This window comes from Sceloporus occidentalis, unplaced genomic scaffold (genome assembly GCF_023333645.1).
Source record: "Sceloporus occidentalis isolate IW3139 unplaced genomic scaffold, rSceOcc1.0.p SCAF_31, whole genome shotgun sequence".
NCBI classification, from domain to species: Eukaryota; Metazoa; Chordata; class Lepidosauria; order Squamata; family Phrynosomatidae; genus Sceloporus; species Sceloporus occidentalis.
In genome coordinates, this window is record NW_028317011.1 from 9,013,135 (window position 1) to 9,037,974 (window position 24,840).

Below are 24,840 nucleotides of genomic sequence, written 5' to 3' on the forward strand. Positions count from 1 at the left end.
AGATCTTTGTATTCTTCCTAGTAAAATATTAACTTAATAAATATTGATAGAAATTCCATAGTGGATTAAGCATCAGCTGGAACATTATTCCACAATAGGCCAGTAATTTGTCCCATTTAAAACAGGGGCGCCCCCTTACATGTTATTTAAGTTATATTGCTAGAAAAAAGCACCTTAATACCCGGCTGTATACTGTTGATTAGCTAAGGATCTTTAAGTAGTTTCACCACATAACTGTAAAACATCCATGTGTGAAATAAAAGCACAAAACATAATGTGCCCCTATGTTTAAGGTAATAGACGATAGGAGTTTAGTACAACAAAAATTAAAGAAAAATAAATCTTACTTGTGCTAGAATGGGTTTCATATGCATTAGTCAATACATTAGCCATTTGCTTACAGACACTTGTCGGCACAATTACTGTATTTACCACTATTAAACCACCTTCTCAACACTTGTGTTTCATACACTGATATGACATAGCAATCTTTAACAATTATTGTTAAGTTACATCTTCTTGGAAAATACTACCTAGATTTCTATTGATATGAATAATTATGGTGATGGCTACCTACTGACAGCATTGACAATGGATCTACCGCAATAATTGGCCAAAGGCCATGTGTTACGATGAGTTTGAAGACAGAGGGTCGTACAGCCTATTTGCTAAAGGCAGTTGGAACAAGAGCTGTGGTTTCAACTCCCTAACTTCACAATAAACTACAAAGAGCCAACACTGGCAATCTCGCTGGCTCCAGCTGAGATAGAAATTACAAAGATGGCCGCCTAGCAATCATGGTGGGCTGTGATCTCTAAAGCAATAGTTGGTGGCTACATGAGCTGCCTTGGAGCCACCTGCTAGATACAAGTGTTCTCTGTACTTCTAATCGCTGACATTTACCATTCCCTAACAATGCCTGCTTTAGCTTTTATGGGAAGAGGTCAGAAATCCTTCTTTACGTTCTTTCAAAAAAAAAAAGTAGTTTTTTTGCTGCAAGAAAATGTTTTCAATTTTACTTTACAAGTTTGCTAGTAAGGTATTTTACATTTGTGAAATAGAAACCAAGGAAATATTAACTAGAAAGCTTGATAAAAATATTAAATAAAGCATTAAAAAGGAATTGCTAGGGGAACAATATAAAAACTATTTTTTCCAACCGAAAATCTTTAAATAAATAAAAGAAATCTGATGCATATTCTACGCTGTTTTAGTTTTATGAAACAGACTGTAGCATTTTTAGAATGATCTGTGTTTGTGGTGATCTGACCGTTCCAAAAGCAATAATTCCATTTTCATTGTGCTTTAAGCTTGTGAAGAAAAAAATTAGGAAAAAAGTGCATAGAATTAACAACACTTTATTGCAGCATTGGTGAAAGTTATCTTAAGCTGGTGAACATTGTGCAGCATTTCTGTTGGAAATGGGACAATTTTACAACTGTATTTTCCAACATGCAAAACTGAAACAACCCCCCCCCCCCAAAAAAACAAACTATCTGATGTAAGGAGTATAGTACATGTGCTCTTACCCGACTGCAAAACCAAAGCCAAATCTGTATTAAACCAAGAAGAACAGAAAAGCCCAACAGATTTATTCATTTTTTTCAAAGGAAAAAATAAAAGGACAGGTATATCTATACACATCCACACATTAACGCTTTCACATCCCTTTAGCTATTTGCTCCGTAGAATGTGTGCTCTGCCGGAATATAGTACTTAGGACACACTGCTTCATCTGAGTTTTTGCTGGTATCAGAACGGGATACAGTTTTATTGCACCGACACTGCTATATGCACTTTTCTAGGCAAAGCTGTATTTTGTGCGTGCAGATTTTTAACTTTTGACATTAAGGGGCCAGAAATTCTTAACATCTCACTGCAAAGCCATGTGACATATAAAACAATCGCTCCTCCGACTTCACCTACAGTAAATTCTTACACACAAGAAGAGGAAAGAAAAGTGTAAACGAAAAGCCTTCTTGGGAGGAACAGCATTTCTTATGTACTCCTAAAAATTAGCACTGTAGGACAAGTCCATTAAACGTTTCCAGCTTTCTGCCAGTTCCTGCAGCTTCATCTGTTGAATTGGAGCTTCTGAATCAATTTGTCCTCTGCTCTCCAAAGTATGACATCATGTTAGCCTCTGTCTTCTAAAGCTCCTTGTCGACATCCCCCATATCAAAAAAGTTTAACTCAACAGCAATCCACTCCTCTCCTACATCTTTTTGTACTAATAACTGAACAGCTTTCTAATAAAATCAACCTCTGTGCTGTTGTCCTTCCAACGTAAGGCCATTGAGAAGCCTTAGCAAATATGCTCTGTTTGTGTGTCTGTTGTGTCTAGCCTGGAAGCTGCATCTTTTCTGGTCGACGCAGAAGCCGGTGTTCCTGCCCTTCCTTACTACCCCAGCCCTGCCCCAGGGTTCTGTCCTGAACTCTCTGCTCTGAACATGCTGTGATGTGTCTCGTCTCATTCAATATCTGGAGGTCTCCACTAGCCATGTTGTCATACAGAGCCCAATGGATAAGGACATACCGCAGGATCAACGTCTCCTGTTAGAGAAAGAAGGCACCGATTAACCATATCTCACATGGAGGATTTGTAAAAAGAAACAAGTTACTTTACTAAAAACAACGACCACTGTGACTATTACTTGCTTAATACGATACTTTGTTTTAAAAGGTGGATAATACAAGAAAAATTGTTGCTGACAAGGATTCTGACCAAATCAGATGTTAATACAACATATTGAAGACTTTTCTCTTTACTACAATGTCAAAACTTAAGTGCAAGTAGAAACAGTCCTACTGTTACATGAAGCCATAAAACTTCAATAAAAGAAACTTTAATGTTTCGGGGAACCCAACTGGATATCCCAGGCATTTTATAGTCCAGATACTGGTGAGTGGCACTGAAGACCAATCTAAAAGTTTTGTCGCTGCTTGGCAAAGTCAGTGCTCCAAACTCCAACCCTCTGTGATTTACCACTGTATTTTGCCATAATGGCTTGGTTTGGCCATTCATGTATAACTAGTAGACACACTAAACGCAGTAGTAAGTTTACATTAACCGCCTCTGGGAAGGTTTATCTATTTTGGTGATTATTGCTAGGATTTAATATAGCACTCAAGTGTGCAACACACAAGGTAGCTGTACACTGTGTATTCTTACATCATTGGAGCCTCTATTGATAATTTAACGCTTCTAGCAAATTCTTTGTTGTTTTTTTTGTTTTTTTTTTTAAATCACCAAATTAACCATTTTCTCTACCATCGTGCAGTTTAATATTAGCCGTTATACCATCTACAGCAACAGAACAGGTTTGGAGGATGATCATCCGTAGCCCAAGCAACAAACTGAATAAAGCACTAATAATCCAAGCTGTGCAGGCATAACATGCTATTGCCCCATAAAGTCTGGATCTGAGACAATGCTTAAGATGGTACGGGCAGACTGAGCACTGCTCAACATTAACTGTGTTTTTCAGTATTACCTTCACCTGACTGTAGATAAATGGTTTATCCTGCAATTTAAATCCAATGTTTTAATCTGCACAGCCACTAGTGATTAAGAAAATTGCTTAAAAGAGGATTTAATGGGTGAATGATTCTTTTTGGGTTTAATTTTTTATTTGAATTTTTTTGTAAAAATGATGTGTTTTCACCAGGCTGCAGTGATTTTAGAAACAAGCATGCAATAAGGGAGTAAGTTAATTATGTATCTCATTCCAGGAAGGTTTCTCCATTTGTTGACCTGTAACTCCCACGATGCTCAGCAGCCAAGGAGGTTGCCAAATGTTGCCTAGGCCTTTACTTCTGTTAGCATCATACAATGTTCAGTTTTATAGAATTGCAAGTTATAACATGAAATAGAATAAGCTTGAAGAGATTGTATTTTGTAGTGAGTGTAGATACCAGTAATGCATTAGGTCGATAGGATTGGGCTGGTTATGATAAATACGCTCCCCTCACCTGCCACCAGTTTTGAAGATGAGATCTGCATTCGGAGCCCCTTTGGGGTGTTGGTACCGAGGGCGGCGCTCTCTGTTTGTATTGGCAGAAGCTGGACGTTGAGCCAGAGACTGCAACATTTCTACAAAACAAATAGCTCACAATAAGAGTATTTTAAGCGCATATAGTGCATATAACCATGTTTACAATGCATACTATGTGCTGGGGTACATTTGCTTTCAGAGCACATCTGACGAATAAAGAGTTTAAATGTCCAGCAATATTGAGAAGTGTAACTTTTGTTGTACATCCACTAAGCGGTCCACATGGGCATCCGCACGTTTCCACAGAGCCCCCAGTTTAATCAGGGAATCAAATCCATAAGAGTCAGGACAGATATCATCGTAGATTTATGGAAATGTGGTTAGTCAGAGACTTGATTAATAGGTGACATGTGGAAAAAAAGTGGATAGATATAAAACTATAATCTACACTGTATAATTTTACCTATTCTGTACATTTGTATATGTTAAACGATTATGTATATCATGTGCTAGCCAATTTCCAACAAAGTAGCACCACCTTCTGTGTAGGGCAGCACACATATATAAATATTTAAACTATACATAACATATAAAGAAGGAAACCTACTTCCACTCATTTGTTAGACTAGTAAATGAATACTGTCTCATATCCCCCCAACACAAATCATCCACTATTAATCATGGGTTCATAGACAATGAGCTTCCCCTATCCCTTAAAGGGGATGTTACTTGGGAAAAAAAAATATTGTTTCAACTTTGCAAAAGAATTAAAAATGGTTGGAGTTCCCTTTAAACCAGAAGAAAGCTTACCTATAAAACAGAAAAGAACACAATGCCATTATAAAATGGATATAAGTACCATAGCAAGTGTTGTTCTTCAACTTGCCATAAAGTTTTCCCAGTGCAGGGAATGACAGGATGTTTTATAAATTTATAAAAAGTATCCATAACACAGTACCTTGATAGTCTTCCTGTTCTTGGCGTTCATTGATGTCCAGTGTGAGCTTCTTCATCCTCATCCTCTCCTCTTGCTCTGCTTGCTGTTGGTTCCAGTGGTTTGCAGCAAGTTGCGAAGACATTGGAACATTCAGAATCTTAAACTAAAAAACACAAGGGGAAATATTTTAAGAATGAACCTATCCTATATTGACGGACGTACTTTTCCTAAATCAACAAGCACTTATTACATTTAATATAGAAAAAACAAAGACAGTCATTTCCTATTGTATCTCAATCATGTCTGAACATTGGCACCCACACATGCGAAGGATGCTTGCGCTGACGCGGGTAGGATATAAAACTGAGCTTAGCTGCTATATAGATATGGATTTGGAGCAGCTAATACATTTTGATGGTCCAATTTCTGTTACAGGTGCTGTTTTATAACATTGTAGCACTGAATACTAGAGCGTACAACTAGTGTTTTTACAAGACTTTGACAACACAGCCAGAACCAGTGGAACATTTGAATTTAATTTGTTTTAAGAGTTTGGGTACCGAGCAGAGTTTCTGTGACTGCAGCTGTATTGGGGCGAGATTTTTTTTCGCACTATTTAAAAAAAATAAAAATCTCCCATTCACGCAAACATTAAAGTCTCATACATAATACAGACAGTGCAGCTAAACATACACAGCAAGGGGGGTATTCTTTACAATAGCTAGGAGCGCACAGAGTATGTTACGAGACGAGTTCAATCCGCAGACAGGCGGACAATGAAGGCGTGTGCGGGCAGTCCGTTTACAAGCCTGAACTCTGAACGAGACCCAACAACGCAGGTGGTGTTATTCTGACTGCAATCCTTTTTATTCTCAGTGCTTTCTGAGCTCTCGCATATGAATGGCTTTCCTTTTATTGTAAATAATACACGATGTAAGACATAATCCTTGATACACAGACCCATTATTTCCCTTCACGGTACATACAACAGTACAGAGAGCGGACAGGAAACATAATAATGTAATGCTCATATCTAGCGCTATATCAGGAGTCAGGCTATCACTTCCTGATGATGGTGTAGTGTTTCCACTCACAAAGTAATCATTCACCTTGCCCAGTTTCAGCAAAGCCTTTGTCCTTCTGTTAACCCCCTGGATTTATAGTTCCATAATTTTACTATGACCTAGGTGAATTTTCAGCTACAGCTGTATACAGGTCTTCAACCTCTATAGGCAGATTTTTAAAAACGAGCATTGCCCAACTTGGCCTGTAAGGACCATTACTCAGAGTGTTAGGATTTCTCCTATTGATGTAATGTATAGTCCTACAATTAACATTAGGCACTTCACGGCTTTGGGGTCATCAAGGAACTCAACTTGTTACTGGACAATTCCCTGTTCCTTTAAATGATCCCTTTGGCCTGAAGTGGTGCATCTAAAGTAGCAACACTAATAAAACGTAGGGGGGTTGTCACTTCATTTCACTCATCTAAATCTTCCATACTTTGAAAACGGTCAAGAAAATGAACAGACCTTTCACATACTGGTTGTATTGCAATTATTTTTGTGAAGGTCAAACAACCTATTTGAGTCTTCATCCTAAATGAGCCAATATAAACATTCATACATATAATAGAGAGGACTATCATATCACATTGCTATCATTTGCATTCAAGTCTCTATAAAGAACATCCTACGCCTTGTCTCTACTTCAAACGGTCTTATTTTAGCCAACATACTTTGGTTGCTCACTAGCCCTTTTTTTTTAGACCACATTGCTAAAAATAAAATAGAACAAGGAAATCAAAGAATCAAAAAACACTTACTGTTGACTTAAACTAATATATCCTTAGCATTCATGACTGAATACACATTGATAGATAGTGTTAATCAGTTAGTACAAAGTATTAATACCAAGCAGATGTGTAATACATTTTCAGAGGTAATACAAGGTACTGGATTAGACTCATACCTTCTGAACAACATAAATATATATATATATATATATATATATATATATATATATATATATATATATATATATATATATATATATATATATATATATATATATATATATATATATATATACACACACACACCATTACATAAGTTATGGTGGGTAAAAGGTGATGGAAACCCTTCGTGTTTAATAATACTTCTACTACCCCTTAAATTTAAGTGGAAGGGCTTCCATCACTTTTTACCCACCATAACTTATGTAATGGTATTTCTTAGCTACCCCAAGCCTCAACTTTCAAGCCAGTATCACAACCTCATGCTGACGAGTCCCATGAAGGACGAAACAGCTGTCCATGAGTGGTGATCTGGCTATTGTACCTCTTCCCGAGTTTTGTCTAAGGCTGTCTTGTACAGCGGGCAATTACTTTCAAGGGATCCATGTATAAAGTGGATATAGAGGCAAAGGTGATAATTGTTAACCTTATTTGCATGCGCCTACCCAGAATCCTTTGTGGTTGTCAATACACCATGAGATTTCTGAGGGAAAAACAAGCCTTCTGGCTTGTCTGGTATCTGTAGATGAGTGTTTAATAATACTTCTACTACCCTATATATATATATATATTTAAAGATATAGCATTAGGTATTGCTTTCACACATGCTTTATTTAAATATTATTATTAATAATAAAGTCAAGGATGGTGGGAGCTTTGCTTTAAAGTGTATCTGCCACCTTCAAAGTATGCAAGTGGCAGGATTGGTTTCAGGTAAAAGTATACATGTACATTTTGCTAGCATTCAATACTTGATAACGAGAATGCTTGATCTAGACAACGTATCATGGCATAGTTCGACTAGGCCCAGGCAAACAAACCTCCCTGTGTCCAGCCCCACAATGGGCCAGTTACAAGCAGGGATTTTTGATCTCCCCAACTGGCCAATTTACTAAATGGATGCTGTGCTGACTCAGCACAGCCTCCATAGACTTCAGTAAGTCTGTGCGCCTTTAAGATACCACAGTGTCTTAAAAGAGCACAGCACCTATTATTGGAATCGGAGATGCTGACCACAGAGGTGGAGGGGACTCGGGCCGCTACTCTAGGTCGGACAGCCCCAAAAGGTAAACACAGCACTGTACTAGGTGGATTGACACCTCTTGCAAAAAGTCACAGTAAGTTTTTTGAAGCTAGTTCCACAAATGTAACAATGTACCTGCTGTTTGTTACCCCTCCTTGTAAGCATCACAAATGGCATTGTATCATCAGACTCAGGGTCTCCTTCTCCAGTACTCAGGGGTGCCCCTTTCTTCAGCTGGCTCTTAAGATGCAATGGAATCGCAACATCTAACTGATGTACCTTTACAGATTCCCCAGTGCGTTGCTGGAAAACAAAAATGAAGAATTAAGTACTGTATATGTGGAAAGAAGATCAAATTGCAAAAAAAATAAAAGTATTTATAGGGAATTATCTAAAGAAATGTGTACTTTTACAATATACGACAAATTTCCTAAACTGATGTAATATTGTTAAACCTTTATTAACAAAACAGTTTGTTTTTGGTTGTTCAAGCCCATTGTGCCTTGAGATTTTTTTTTCTGTTTATTGTTTATAAGCGGTTTTCCACTCGTAAAAAGTTAAGTTAAAAATGAACATAATACATGGGTATATACCAATATTATACCTGGTTACATCTATAGTCAATTCACTACTAAACACCCTCAAGGCAAATAAAAAGTCATGTATAGAAAGGAGAAGGGAGGATATGGTACTCCTTGCTGATGACCCCACATCCGTTAAATCTTCTGTCCAAACAAGAACGAATGGGGCACCACATATGCGGACACCATCAGAAGATAGAACAGCCAGGCATCGTCTACGACTCAACAGATGGTTTGGCCACACAACAGGACTGAGATGAAGCTCCCATGCTGTTTTTCTCGCCTTGGGTTATTCAGGGTATGCCTAGATGTGGGTGGCTGACTAACCACCTGCAGGGATATCAGGCGTGCCACACAGCCTATAAGAGGCTGAAATGTACATCTGTGGTTGCAAGGGAGGCTTGCCATGCATTTCGGGTCTGGACTGTCCTGGTGGGTGACACCAGTCTGATATGCTAATAGGGAGGTCTCCTCTGTAAAGGCGCTAGTGATGCCTCTGCCGGGTAGGTTCCTCTCTTACAGGGCAGGTTATTTCAGCACTGTCTGTTCTCGGTCTGAGATGAGGCCCCCATGTTTTTCCCATACAATAGGACAACTCAAACTCACAGCCCAAAGATGGGACTGAAACTTGTCCAGCAAAACCAGTCAAGGGCTTCTTGTTTACTCAATGAACTATTCGCATTTTTATTACTGCAACCGGCATTACATTTTATCCAACTTTAGTAAAAAGATGTCCTGTGAGAATAAAGAAAATGGGCAAATTCTAAATCTAGTATTTTCAATAACAATATAAATACAATAGATGGGCTTTAATTTAATAAAAAAAAATGTATACACACTAAATGGTTCATTTTTATAATTCCCATTGAGTAATAAAAAGGAAGTATGTCTTCTGCATGGATTAGAGTCGTCTTAATATTTTAATATTACGTAATTTCATTGGGCTTTACTGAATATTAGAAAACAAACCCTATAATGCCATGGCTTTCTGGGACAGGTTTTAACACTATTAATCCATTCCCTAAGTGAAAGGTAGTGCAGTTTAGTACTACACAATGTAACTACATAAAACCAGAAAGGCCGACAACATTCTGCCAAGAAAGCCTTAGGTTTTACACAAAGCAGTCACATTCACTAAATTTCATAAGACTTCTCGGATCCAGAAAGGCAAGATGTCTACATCTGTAAGTAGCTCTATTGTCTGAATTATGGACATCAAAACCGTATAAAAGTTGTAGGGGTTTTTTGTGTGTGTTTTTCTAGTTTTTATCCTACATACTGTAAGGGTGTTCCCTCATTGAAACCTCCTATTTCCTCACTTTTGAAACTAAAATAGCTAAAAAATGTTTTAAAAAAGCATGCTGGAAAACATAACCCACTGAGCCATAGAGACAGATTTTTTCCTCCATTAATGCATCTAACTGTAATATGCTATATGTAATAACCAATTTTACGGCATATTCCAATTCTTATTATACCAATACATATAAAACCAAATGTAATAATTGTTAACTGGTATCACATACTTAATATTCTGTGTACTTCCCTTTTTTCAGTTGATAGTGGGCAACTAGTACACATGCGTACAAAACATACTTTTTGTAATGTTTTCCTAAAGGTTAAACAATATGTTGGTAAAGAAAAGAGGACAGGGACTGAGGTCATGGTCATGTGACTGTTCTCTATATACAAATACATGTGCATGGGTTGCGATAGATTTTTCACACATCGTGCTCTTGAAGAATTTGCCATAGAGAAAACAAAACGGCTTCCAGACATGGCCTTGGAATATATATAACTCACAGTAAAAATCAGATAAAGGGCATCGGCCACTGCTCAAGTTGAAATACACGTCTTTAGAATGCCGTATAGCATGTTGCGTTTGGATAGAAGAAGAAAAACAAAGGAGAAGCACATACCTGAAGGTTTTCAAGCATCATTTTGTCGAGGGCTTGAATGAAATCTTCATCCTCGGCACATTGTAAATGTTTGATGCCTCCTCCTTTAATCATCACCTCCTGCACAGAAAGGCAAGGCTATTTAACTTGGAAGGCTAATTAAAATCAATCTCCACTAGGCCTGTAAAACCAGCCACTGTTTGGGACGCATCTGTCTCTGAAAGACATGTATCTCTGGATGTATCTAGCCATGCACTGGTATTCTCTACATGGATCTGGATGCAGTTTCTTAGGCTTACCGTTTACCACCCATAGCTAAAGCAGATTAGACGAGTGCATGACACTCTCAAAAGGCTTTTCTTAGAAGGTAATTGTTAGTCCGATAAAATTAAAAAAAAAAAAAGATACATACAGTGTTTTCTTCATCAGTCTCATTTTCCTTGTTTGAATCTGTCAGATAATCAGTATTTTCCTCCTCCTCTTCCTCTCTTTCATCATCTTCATTCTCAGAAGCATCCTGGAATTAACAAAAATCTTGAAAACACGGTAATCAAAAGACAGAACCGCATTTTTACACACTATCACAAGATGCCGAGCACATTTTCTCCTGGGAGATTTCTTTTGGTCCGTAACATAAGCATTTAAGACTTTCTAGAAACATCACATTTTTCTTAAAAGACATGTACACACCTTAGTCAGAACACCACAAATACTGCATGCAATAAATACAAGATTTGTGGTTTGGAAACAGTGTGTGTATAAAGCAACAATTTCATTCATTAGCAGTAACCCGGCAGGTTTTTATTGTTTTATCTGCAATGGTTGAGCCGAACGGGAAGCCAGAATGTTGAGCAATGTGGTCAATGGCTTTCTTTGGTATGAACAAACAATAACACACTAAATCCAGTCCCACTACCTCCCTGGCTCCAACAGTTATTTTAGTGTAAATATATAATGACAAGTGCCTAAACACCATCATAATTTCTGCTTATTAAGGAGGTTGAGCACTTATTGCTTTTTATCTACAGCGCCATGAACACACCATTTAGTTTTCAGTGAAATACTTCTTAATGTACACTCTATCCAAGATTGGTATATGTTTTAATCCAGTCTCCTGGAATACAGAGCGTTGCTTATAATGTTAATGTATTGCGAATTAATGATAATGAGGGTTAGTAAAAATATTTCAGGATATCTCCTGAAAGGGTCAATGGCTTGAAAGCTGGTTCAACATACTATTATTTTCCAAGATTATGAATGTTAAGAAATGTAAAGGCCATTTTTATAAATAAGAAAATTATTTGACAAGAAGGTATAAAATTTAACAGACCTGTCATAAGACACCTTAATAAAATAAAAAATAAAAAGTCTTTAAGCAATGGCTTATACACAAAAATACTAACTTCTTCTGGTTCATTCATCTCACTTTCATTCCCAGATTGTTCCTCGGTCTCTGCTTCTTCCTCTTCTTCATCATCGTCATCATCCAAATGTTCTCCCACGCCCATGGAATGCTTTGAATCTTTGTCATTCACAAGTCCTTATGGAAAAGGCATTTAGAGTCATACAGGGTTCCCAAAAAACAAAATTAAAAACAAAAAGGAGAATGACACGTAAAAAAACAAAAAACAGCGGATGATTTTCCTTTGATAAACTCAGCTGAAAGTATGTAAATCATTAAAAGAGTCTCACCAAGCTTTATGAGAATCTCGCGTTCCAAATCCTGCACTTGCCGGACAGCTTCATTTAGGGAGTTACACAGTTTCATCTTTGGCCTGAGCAGTTCCAATGTATCAGTTATCATGTAATCAATATCTATTGGAAATGGGTGATCTTTAGTCCAGACATCTAGACCTTTCTTCCACCAGACATAACGCTGAAACATTCAAAACAAACACGATTAGGTTCGGTAATGTGATGTTAGCTATGGTAATACATTTTGTTGCTTAATACAAGTTACATTTCCTCTTCTGAGTTGAAAAACAATTAGCGTGAAAAAGAATGGGTTGAAGGCTCTTCTTCCGTGATCTGACGATTCTTACCACTAACCGGCTGGCTGAAGAACAACGGTTCTTAATTCTTAGTGTTATGCAAACACCAAGGGACTGGAGGGCCGACTGATGACTAAAATATATGAATATTTTAATATTAATTGCCACTTTAAGTTTATAAATACATGGCATACCTGGAAGTAAACAAGAAAACAGTCAAGTTTGCGCTTGCTGGATCCTCGATCAAAGTACTGCCCGCAGGTGTCAAGTATTGTGCACACCAGTCGGATGCGGAACAGGTGTTCTGGTGGGTCCAGGGCACTTGGGCTGCCATCAGGGTTTACACCAAAGGAAATAAAAGAATACAGTGTGCGAAATATGACGGCTGACTCAACCATTCGGTAGTTATAAAGTTCTCCAAGAAACTTTACGCTGCTTATTCGACGTTGGTTGAATTTTGGTTGATTAACCTAATGTGGATTGAAAAAGAAAAAAATTAAATGAAATCAACTATCCGGAACATTAAAGCGTTAATAATGAAAGCTGCTAATGTAAATTTAGTAGGGGGTGAAAACACGCAAACATGAACGTCAAAACCATTATTTAAAAAAGCATAGAAGTGTAAAAATGCATTCCACTCTTTCCTTTGTAGAAAGTCTTCAGTATCCACTTAGTTTACCTCCATCCCTAGACGTATGTCCTCCAACACTCCATCCACCACATGGATCCCGACATCCTCCTGGTAAAGCACCAGGCCGGCCAAGAGGTTGGCCACACAATGAATACTGTTGTACTTCACATTCCAAATGTTGACCATGCAGCAGATGACATACTCTTTAGCTTCAGGTTCCTGCCAAGACAACTTCCTCATCTGTCTCAAAACCTACAAATGCACAAGAAGAAATAGGTGTGATTATTGTTGACCTTATTTGCATGCGCCTACCCAGAATCCCTTGTGGTTGTGGCAGCGCCATGAGATTTCTGAGGGAAAAAGCGCCTTCTGTCTGATATCTGTAGATGAGTGTTTAATAATGCTTCTACTACACCCTTAATTAAACAAACACGTATTGAACTAGCACACATCACGCTAGTAACTACGATTCACTTGAAGCTAGACTAACCTTCTCGGTCGTAACCTTGGAAAGGTCTTTGTACAGAAGTTTTCGGATATACTCTTGCAGTGGAGGCCGCTTCTTTCTCACAGTTTTTTCAGCTGGAGGTGGGTTGCAGTAATAGTAGGCATTCTCCACCATAGTAACATATCGTGCATCCAAATGCATGGCCTGTTTCTTGCGCATCATTTGCTCCTGTGAACGAAAGGATGCGTAAAAAAATAAATAAATAAATAAAAAAAAAGGCGGCTATTTAACATTAATTAAAAATTGGACTAAACTTTTTCCCATACTTTAAGGTTGACAACGGTTCAATATCTTTAATATAAATGCCTAATTGACACACAAGGCCAACTGTGGTTGAACAAAGAGAAACGTGCAGAACATAGGAATGGGAGAAAGGAGTAATTATGCTTGGGTTCTCTCTCAAAAAGCAATGCCAAAACTCCCATGTTAAGGCTGTATCTCCCAACCACAGCTAAGCCAGAGAATCCTAAAGGTAGGTTTGCCATTGCTTTAACCCCTTCGTGACAAAGGCTGATTTTACTTTTTGTACCCTTCGTGACAATGGCCGTTTTTACATTTCTGCGCTGCTTCGCATCTTGCAGATGGCGAAGATCACCGTTAGCTGCGGCTGTGACCGCTCTCTGGAGCGGTCACAGTCCATCCAAAGTTAAGTGTTTGGTGTCGCTGGATGCCTCCTGATCGAGGCATTCCAGCGACACCATTTAAGTTTAGGAGGTGATCGTTGATCGCCTCCTAAACGCTTTTAAAACGGGCGTCCGTTGACGCCCCGGGGAGGGGCCAGACATGGCCCCTGGTGCCGATCGTGGCGTTGCTGAATGCCTCGAGGTCGAGGCATTACAGCAACGCCGTTTGGGTGCAGAAAGCGAACGTAGATCGCTTTCTGCACCCGGTTAAAGGCGTGCCGGTTCTGGCACGTCATTTGTCATAATCGACTTGTTTTTCCGTGCCGCGCCAGAACCGGCAATTGTCATTAAGGGGTTAAACAGCGTGCTGATCGTGGATAGCACTGCCCAAAGTAAAACCCAGTATGGATTCAGCAGCCTGGTGAAGGCAATTCGGTTGTGTAATACCGTATTTTATCCCGTTTCGCCAGCAGATATAGACGTACCATTCCTAGACTGTATCCTCCCACACACAAGATAAAGAAAACCACCAAGCCTGATTATTTTGATAATATTGAACGAGAAAGAGGAAAAAAACCAATGTCCTAAACGGCAAAACACTCACAAAACAAACACGTTGCAAGCTAAACACGTGAGCAAGAAAATGTTTATAGGTATTTTTCCTACGTGAGACAAGGGGAGTGATAAAACACACACACACACACACACAGTTCCAAGCCAGACGTTTATTTACAAAAGTGTTCTATTACACGGCAAAACACCAGAATCCTCATGTACCCTTGGTGCAAGTAGCCTGCCCCCTCAAAGAAAACAAAACATTTCTATAGATACCTAATGCTAACAAAGGTGTAAACATAACAGACAGTACACAGTCGTTGTGGTTCATTTTCTTTTTTAAGGAATTGTTGAGTGTATGTTACTTTTCGTTTCAAATCTGTCCAAAATCGAAGCCCCTTACCAACTGCAGAGAACTTTTTGGAGGGGTTTATTTTCTTGCACTGGCACTCTGAGTCCTAGGGGGCTTGAAGGGACCCCCGCAAGGACCCAGAGCTATGAGACACATCTGAAGTCCCGGCAGCAGTGGAAGTTGCCTGCGTGCACCACGCAGACGTTAACATGTATCTGTTAACGTAAATCATACCCCACGCATAGGTACAGAGTACTGATTAAAATTATTGCCACTGGATAAACAACAAATGCTAACTACTAATTTTAAGTACCAACTGCGCTAAAAATACGTTAAAAAAAAAAACCCATACAATTAATCTTTGCCAAGATCATAGAATGCATTTTATATATAAACAATTAACATTCTTACCAAAAGCACACTAGTGCGCAAGTGTGAATCTGGAGAGCGAAAAAGGAAGCGTCCGCAGGTTTCCAGCAGCGTACACGCCATTTCAATGTGGTGGTGCGAGAAGTCCGACAATAGCATCTGTGGAACCAAAATCATACCCAGTGGGTTTAAGCGACTTGTAATGACGGATTTAAAATACAGAAATATGTACATATCTGAAGAATTGTATTCCTTTCTGTGAAGGTGTAATCTCATAAAAACAAACTAAAAAACCTGCAGATGTTCCCAGAAAATGACATTTTTTTTAAAAAAAAAATTATATATATTATACATATATACACATATATAGTATATTATAAATATAAATATAAATAAGACAATATTTTATGAATTAGGTCTCTGCTGTTGCATTTAGTTACAAAATATATTTAATTTACCTTTCACCCAGTTTTATTTCCTTCTGGAAAGGAACATAGTTTAGTAGTTTATATACTTATATTTAAAATTCAACAGGATCCAAACTAGATCAGGGTTTTAGAAGCACATAGAAGTGTATAAAAACTGGGCCAATGTATTAACCGTGCAAGTAAAAATGCAACACAAACCTTTAAACAATGCAGAGTGTCTGTTTTACTAAACATTTTAAACTTGGCAAGTTCGCCGATGAATCTCACAGTCTTGTTCTTTGTTTCAATATTTATTTGATCCTTCTTTCTCACCTGTGGGAAAAAAAAAACAGAATCAAAAGACATGTTTCATTAGAGGATATTTACCCGACAACCAGGTGAAGTTAAGGAAAAAACATCCTCAACACTCAATATTAGACAAAAACATTTCATAATAAAACAGATTAAAAAAAAATATTAACAGATTTAAGGGTGAAAAGGGTCAAGTAAATCTAAAAAATAAAAATCTCACTTCTTTAAGGTAATTCTGGCTCCTAACATAACCTACTGGGATAGTACTTCTCAAAAAGCTCTTTGGTCAAGAATGTCACTCCAGCCATTAGGAAGTGTGACCCAGGTCCCAAATACGGGGCTGGCCACCTTCACCCAATGCCGGTTTCCATTACCTTTTACTTAAAAATCTGAAACAAATCCTATTATACAATTGTATAGTTACCTTGAAATATAACAGGTTACTACAGTTGTTGGGCAAAATCCAACAACACTATCTCCGAGTATTTAATAAACCAGCATTCCATCTTTAGGTAGCATATATGGGCTAACTTGCCCAAAATGTGATATTGTTGACACTTTACTAACCTGTACTAATAAATATGATTATTTTCTTAAGGCAGTTAAGTGTAAGGATAAAATGTGAACTTCTATAGTATTAAGCAGTAATAAGGGTTTGGGAAAACCTGGTAATGAAAAACTAGCGGTAAGTGAATTTGTTGAAGGCAAAATTCCAGATGAAAGCATGCTGCAAATGTTTGGTGCAGGAAACTAAAGGTTAAGACTAACTTACTCTGACATGATTGTCATTGCTAATGACATCACTGATGTGACACATCTCAACACAACAGTGGGAATGAGCGGTGCTAACATAACAGAGGCCTAGCAGCTTGTCTGTACTCTTACCAAAAACTACCATCGGTGGAGCCAAGATGGACAAGCTCTAAGGGTACAGGTTGAAATAAATAAATAAATACATAGGTGGTTTATAATCACAAAAAAACCCTGAAGCTATCTAGACAGTGAAGACCCCTTTAAGCTTCAACAAAAGTGAATTATAAAACTTACATGAAACCGGAAATCCCCCTTTAACATGGAGCAAAGGTCTTCTGCAACATCAGACATGCATGGATGCAAAGTGGCAACCAGTCTTGCGTAGAATGGTAAGAGATCCAATCTATGTGGGAAATGGCGGTTTAGCAATATGCACTTACTTTTCGACACACTTCCCAGTTAAACATATGTTAATGCTCTAATACATAGCAAAGCAAAATAAGATGCACCTGTAAATTAATTCTACTTGCTACAATTAAATGTTGACCAAAATGAAGAGCATAAAATAAAGAAAAAATATCTAATGTATTTATGACTCCCTTCTCATTCTTGCAGTTGATATGTTACTTCTTTTTAAGTAATCATAGAAATTCAACAGAGGTGTGCCTTCAATACTGCGGAGAGAACAAGGTACCTATACATCAAAAAGTATCGGCATAAACGCATTTGCCGAAACGATCTATATCGCATGTGACAGAGAAGCTGTCGCAAAACACCTCTACGTCTACGAAAAAGGTTCAGTCTTAAGTCTGTAGGATTCTTAAAATATTTTTCAGATTTTCTCTTTAAACACCTTTGCATTATTTAGTGCATACTAAGGCAAAATGAAACATGGGGGAGGGGGTCTGCATCAAACAGCCGTCCAGGGTCTATTTTGGGTGATTTCTGATCCAAGAGAAAAAGTTATGTTATATGTGGAATAATTTGACTTTAGCTTTGGACAATTTAGGATCTGAGCTCTCACGCCACTGATAGAATACCTACTAAATAGTATGTCTTCCTAGACGTTAATCTTTGTGGTTTGTTTTTTATGTTAATTGTTCATTTTTATTGAAAAATTATATGTATAATTCAGGTAACCCAATATATATTTTTTGGGGGAAAAGGGACAGATCTGCATTAAGATTATGTATGCCATCCCTTGAATCAAAGTTTGGAAGATATAACACATTTGCAGGGAACCTTATATGCCCTGAAGCCAGAGGCGCTGAGTGGTTATATGCTAACCTTTTATCGGGTAGGCTGATTAAGCACCAGTCACAATCAGCTGCCAAAGTCACTTTATTAGTGTGCAGCTTCAAAGCTGCCGTCTGCAAACCGCTGTATTAACACTAATCACTTTAGACAAGTGTTTAATTTATAAAGCAGAATGCAAGCCTTGCCAGTGTCCAAAAGTAAAACTTGGTAAATTATTCAACCGAGCCGTGCACTCTAATACAGTCTCTTTACTGCAAGGATTATGGGGAAAAGCACGGTGTGTAAACTGTTAGATGGCAGATACAGATAAACATTTGAAAACACTATTTTTAACTCCTTCCCATTACGTAGATACCCTTATTTTGCCATTCCATCTGATAAGGAGGCCTACTAATTGGCAGGGTGGATCTCAGCCATCAAATAAGCAAAGGTCCCAACTTTAAACAGTCACGATGAAACAAATAATCCTTCAGAGAGGCAACCTTAAATGCAGGACTTGACAAATCAGTGTAGAAATAACGAGCTTGATGGAAAATGTTAGTACCCGAGAAGGGCTGTATCCATAGGTAAAAAAATAAGGTTACAATTGAGGAGTCTGAACCATAGAATTTACCCAGCCTTAATTAAATGTACGTCATCTCAATCGATTCAATCAGAATTCTAAATACATTACAGGAATATCTGTAAAGAAAAGTCCATATAAATCACATTCAACTGTCCAATGTCTCCACCTAGTGTCCTGATTACTCTAGGGCTGCAACTAACGATTATTTTCATAATTGGGTAAAACAGTTAAAGAATTGTTTATTTAAAATAACTGGATGTAAAAACAAACAGCAGAATAAAAAAAAAAAAAAAAAAAAAACTGAGAAAAATGCATTTCTTGTTTTTATTTCCCAACCTGCCCCCCCCCCCCAGTTTTGCATATCTGAACTGCCACACTGCTAGATATGCCTTATAGCCCCAAATATGCCATAGTGCCCTCCCCTGATATTCCTTATACCCCTGATATGCCACTGTGCCCTCTGATATGCCTTATACCACCGATATGCTACGGTGCCCCCTGCTATGCCTTATACCCCAGATATGCCACTGTGCACCCGATATGCCTTATTCCCCCTAATCTGCCTGGCTGATATGCCTTATAACCCCTATATTCCCCCGACTTCTTATACACATAGGGGTGTACTCACTTTTGTTGCCAAGGTGTTAGACATTAAGACTGTGTGTTGAGTTATTTTGAGGGGACAGCAACAGGCTGTATAACAGGCTGTTCACTCACTACTTTACATTGTAGCAGAGTGACATTTCTACAGTGTTGTCACACGAAAAGAATATTTACAAAAATGTGAGGTGAGATACTGTGTATATATATATATATATATATATATATATATATATATATATATATATATATATATATATATATATATATATACACACACACACACACACACACACACACACACACACATATACATACATATATACACACACACATATACATACAGTACATACATACATACATATATACACACACACACACACACACATTTTTGCCCTGGCCAGGAATTGAAAGTAAACCGATCGCCTCACTGTATTACATACATGCATACAAGCCAACATTAAAAACAAGAAGTTTACTTTATAAGAAAAAAAAAATCTGTTTCTTAAATAATTTCTTCTTTACCTCTGTCTAGGGACAATGAAAAGTGCTCGGACCAGCTTCCTTCTGTTGGCTTTGGTATTCATGTTCATGCAAAAATCCATTGCTGCCTGCAAAAGCATAAGACTGCATTAATATGCTATACTAAACAAAAGTGGGTCGTGTATAAAAAGGGATGATACTGCAAACTTTTAAAAGGGGTATTACCACCAAGACAAACAATGGTATGGTTCAATTAGCCTAAGCACTTGATTGCTATGAAAGAGAGTGAGATAGAGAGCGAGATAAAAGTGATATATATATATATATATATATATATATATATATATATATATATATATATATTACTCAAGTTAGAAGCTGCACCTGCCCGCTCTTCCTTCATGGGCTTGAAGTCACCAATTGTTGGCAAGAGATCAAACGGAGTTATTTTTGCCCATGCACACAGAGGTCTGATAAGCCCCCACACGTACTTTTCCACCAAATAAATGCTGGAGCTGACAATCCCCCCCCAGGCATTTGCAACAGGGGACACCACAGAAAATCAAAGGCACCTCTCAGCTATCATATGTATTAGAGTGACGGCTGAAGTGTCGATTTGAAAGTGGAACTGGCACAGATATGACTTAGCATTGGTAAGTGTGTTAATTTCAATTTAAACCTTCATAGTTTGCGCTATTTGTCTTGCAGTTATGGTAATTATTGGACACTTCCTACTAAAAGCCATGCGGGAAAGGCCTGCACTACAGCTTACTTTTTGGCTCTGTACCTTAAGCTTAACGCAAGCTGAGGAACACAATTGCTACCATGTAGAATAGTTACCATGGTTGGCCTGCTGTCAGAACAACTAGGCTGTTTATTAATCTATAGCAATTTTATTTCATAATCAAAGCTATTCCCTGTAGAATATTTGACTACTTGAAAATCTGCACCCTTCTAGAACACATATTAATTATAGCTGTAAAACAGTTGTGTTATGGATCTAGAAAGAGTTTGTGAAATCTATGCATACAATTTTTTTTATAAAGAAAAAAAAGTGATTACCTTATCTATCAGATCACGGTTAACACAGTTAGGCAACTGCTGGATGAAAGCGTCCACAATGAGCTTTAAATGGGAACCAGTGCTTGCTTCTTCATCATCTTGCTCTACCAAAGACAGGCACATATTTTCAGACAAACTTTTCTTATACATCTACATCAGTTAGCAAAGTGTTTTTAAAGGCACCCCTTAAAATTAGGAGTCTCACACAAGTGCTGAAGCAAAGCTCAATGCATTGTGATAAGGTACAGGATTATATTTTAGTTACTGTTGAAGACAGTTCTTTGCAGACAAACTGATCTAAATCAAAGTAGGTGAGGCTTCAGTAGAGAAGAGTAATAATCTAAATATTACATTAACAAGAAACTATTCCTCACCTTGTTCATCCAGAAGTTTTTTTGTCAGGTCTTCTGCTTCCTCTACCCCTTCAAGCTCCATGGGATCATCATTAATATCCAAAGATTCCAGTTCCAGCTCCAGATCTTCTGTAGTGGACACATCTTTTTCTTTACCATCTTTACCGTCTGAAGAAAGAAACAAGAAAAAGAAAACTTTGTTCAAGACTTACCAGTTAAACAGACCGCATAAAAATATTAAGGAGAAAGGTAACTGTACCTCTTGAATCATCTTTGCCAGAATCCTTGCTTTGTGAGCTTCGCTCATTATCTTTGAATAGGATTGCAGGAACGAAGGCTTTCAGGTCAATCAAATTCTCATAGAAGTTTCGGGCATCCTCATCTTCCCAGATGCCTCCCTCCAAGTCATAATCACCAGGCTTGCCAGGTGTGAAGATGTCAATGCCAGGTCCATGTTCTGGGTGCAGATCACAAAAAAAACAAAAACCTTACATTAGAAACCTCACATGACAGTGTTTGTCAAACAACCTTTAGGAAACCTACACAGCCTTTTAAAGGAGTTCCATTACAGGTACAAATCGAGGATGCAATAATAACTTGCATGTTCCATACTACATACCCTCCTGTACAGGTTTCTCCTGAGGAAGTTCAGGGAGGTTTTCATCCAAGAGATCGGCAAGGGACTGAGAGTTTGCCAACAGCTTCTGGTAAGACGTTGCAAATTCTTCAAACTGTTTGTGTCTGTCTTCACTCAGTTCCCCCTTTGTATGTAAAATACGCCTGCACAAAAATTACACCAAAGGTAATGCATATTAATGGTAATGGATGAATTTTCACTCTGGGCATTCTCAAAAATATTGCAACTTAATGTAAACATGCTCTGCAAGGTGGGATTTAAACCCTATTGCAAAGGAGACTATTAGGATTCCTAAGAATCTGAGATCCCTCCTATAAATCATATTGTCTGTATATTTATACATGATGTTGCTTGTGATTCATTCAAAGATGCATCTCTACCATGGGCCTTGCTTGTGGAACATGCCAACATAACACGTCTCAATCTTTTAATGAGAACACACGTGGAGGACTGAGAAATTTACAATGACCTTGTTAGAGAACCATCTTAAACACTGCTAAGACAATTCATTTAAACGGAGAACATATGTCAGTAAGCGCAAAGCGTCAGGGACAATTTTTAACTCTATTACTGCCATTTTTCTTTGAGTAACCCGTTTAAAGCGATTACACCTAAAAGGTTACATGCTAGACGCCAAACTGCTCACATCATACATAGCCATCACCTAGGGACATTATTTTTATCAGAAAAGGTAAGTTAAAAGCAGTAAGAATACATAATTTAGTATGCATGTGAAAATACTTAATCCATTGATATCAGACATTCTGCATTATAAAGAAATCCTAGCTGAAGTAGTGGAACACAAAGGGGTTTATTCACTAAAGGTAGAGCTCTACTTGACACTATACAATACGTTACAATAGTCCAATCTGACTGTGCTTCTGCTGCAGGAACAGCTTGGCCAGCCCTGTAAAATGTATAGGTCAATCAGTGAAATGTCCGCATTATAGAGGGCCAGCTTGACTTTCCTTCAAAAGCCTTAACTTACCTGGGGAATCGAGGTGGGCCAATGACAAATCCTAATGTAAGGGACAGCTAACATTCGTCTGCTCACGCAAGTCTTTCCAAACTATCTTACTAGCATCTATGAGATATTATTTTAACTTATTTTTAGAGGTTACTGGGGAAAAAATGAATTAGCTCCCTAAAACCATTATGTTACCCCTCACCTGTTTTGACGCTCTATGTTCTGCAGCTCTCTGTGGTCCCTCTTCAAATGCTTAGTGAGACATGTGAAATACTCCTTCAGCAGGTTCTGGAAGGGTTGCTGCTTCTCAGGGCTCATAATCTCGCTGGGAGGAAAATTCAGACTGAACTTTTCCGCAGCATTCTTTACCTTTCTGGGCACCAGACCTGCAATATCATCTCCACAGTGACGACAAAAGCTGATAACCACTGAAACGTGAGTGTGAGATTCACGATCGGCATTAATAATGTTCTTCAGCTGCTCATAGATTAAGGAGAGACCTTCTTTGTCAGTGAAGATACCAATAATAGTTAACTCAGCAATAAAGCGCAAATCGGTTCGCAGCTTAGTGATGTTTGAAGTTTTTTTCTTCTTTACGTGCCTCAAAATGCTTCTTCCAAACCTGAAGTAGTGACTGGGCAAAGTCGGCATAGCGCTGGTGGAAGAGAGAGCAGAGGTGCACGGCACAGTTGACATCAGAGATCTTCAGCTTTGCTTCTACTATGGAGGAAGCAGCCTCTGCAATGTATTTGCTGAGATTGAGGCTATTAAAATCATGGGATAACGAATCCCTCTGTTGCTCAGTTATGGTTTTGAGTTTCTTCACAAACGCAGTGTTTTTCTTTAGACTAGAGTCCAGCCTGCTGAAAAAGTTCTCCTCGGGTCGGTTATCGGGGGCGTTTTGGTTTTTACTACGGAGCTCTTTTCTTGCTTGGTGACGTTCCCATGCTTCTTGGTGTAGCTGATGAGCTTCTTCTTTCTCTCTAGAAAAACAGAAAAGGGGTGGGGGCGGTTAGGTAACCAATACACAGACGTACACCTTCTTCTATGTAGAATCCACTCATTTAGCCCTTTCCCCACTCCCCAGCTAAATGTTGTGCAGGAGACATGTTCAGCCAAACATCTCCCTGCACGCGATATACTAACTTCCAGTCAGATCGACCGCTGGCTTTGGCGAATGCTGCAGGTGAGGGTCTACCCAGACCCTTGAGCACATGTATGCAAAGTGCTGTCATTGATTTCAATGGGCATTATTGACTTTCAATCAGTTGCAAGAACAGTCAGACCAATGGCGGACAGTTTCTGCAGCAGGCCAACCTACTGTGTCAGGTAAACGTTTTATTTTTATTTTAGATGTATTTGCCCAAAAGGCAAACTATTGATTATTATATCACGTGCAAAGGAAAGATCTCCTTGCATGATATACTCACCACCAGTTCACAGAAAGGGCTTCCACTGATTGGGAGCGATCTCCGGCCACTGACTGGCTGCTTTAAGCAGCCAATCAGCATTCTTGGGAACTCCCTCAATCAGCACTGAATGCCGCTAATGACTTCTCCTTTAGTGGATATCTTGGAATAGTAAGCTGTCCAAGATATTATATTCACTATACTTACTTTACTAGAGACGCAGCAGCTTCTTCCTGCTGTAGAGTTTCCAGCTCCAGCTTCTTTCTTTCTTCATCTTCTATACTTTTTTCCTCTAGCTCTTTTCTTTTTTGTTCTTCTTCCACCTTCACATGGTCATCCTCTTTCTTTTTGCTATCCTTCTCTTCTTTCTTGCGTTTTTCATCATCTGTTTTCCTCTTCTTTTCCTCAGTTACCTTTGATGTCTCTTTTTTCGGACCCATTTTCACTTCGTCCTTGGCTCGCTCTCGGCTGGCTGTTTTTTTATCACTGTATTCTTTGTCCTTTGGGCTCAGTTCTTTTTCCTCCATGTTTACCGTCTTTTTACGTTCTGCTGGCAT

The 24,840-nt window shown here is 38.4% G+C and overlaps 1 pseudogene; it reads right to left on the minus strand.

Annotated features, from left to right (window-relative positions):
- Positions 1–1,216: 1,216 nt before the first annotated feature.
- Positions 1,217–24,840, minus strand: LOC149298806 (regulator of nonsense transcripts 2-like; annotated as a pseudogene).